The sequence below is a fragment of the Bombina bombina genome, chromosome 6 (assembly GCF_027579735.1).
Source record: "Bombina bombina isolate aBomBom1 chromosome 6, aBomBom1.pri, whole genome shotgun sequence".
Taxonomy (NCBI): domain Eukaryota; kingdom Metazoa; phylum Chordata; class Amphibia; order Anura; family Bombinatoridae; genus Bombina; species Bombina bombina.
In genome coordinates, this window is record NC_069504.1 from 510,275,644 (window position 1) to 510,276,374 (window position 731).

The window sequence follows — 731 nt, forward strand, 5'->3', positions numbered from 1 at the left end:
AATCCAGAAAGGAGATGGAAGTGTTACTGTAATGATAGGTGAAATGGAGACCTTTATCATTATTATTCATTGCTTGGAAAAACAATTTTAGGTTTTCCTCAGAACCTTTCCATATAATTAGTATATCATCTATATACCTCTTGAAGAGCACGAGGTCCGCGCCAAATTCATGTGACCTAAGGAAATTATCCTCCCAGTCTCCCATGAATATATTAGCATAACTTGGCGCGAACCTCGTGCCCATCGCGGTACCCTCTAATTGAAGATAATATTTTCCATTGAACTCAAAATAATTGTTTTCTAGTATAAATTTTATTCCCTTTAAAATAAACTGTCTAAGATGTATATCTATGTCTTTATCTAATTCAAGGGTGTTTTCGATGGCCTTAAGGCCCTGTTCATTATCGATAATTGTGTAAAGGGATGTAACATCACTCGTGGCAAGTAGATAATTATCTTCCCATTTAATTTTTTCTACTAATTGTAATACTTGAGTGGAATCTTTTAGATAGTGAGATATTAGGGAACTCACTTCATTCTCAGTGGTTGGGGGGAAGGTACTGAGAGTGTTGGAGGGGGTGACCAGGGGTGGAGATGAAAGGTTGAAAGGTTGCAGTCTTGTGGTGGGATGTTGCTTCTGATGGTAAGTGTTTTGTTGAAAAAGTAATCTGCCAAGTCTTGAGCACTAAAGTCAGATGAGGGGGGGTGGTGCAGGTGGATAGAGGAGAGTC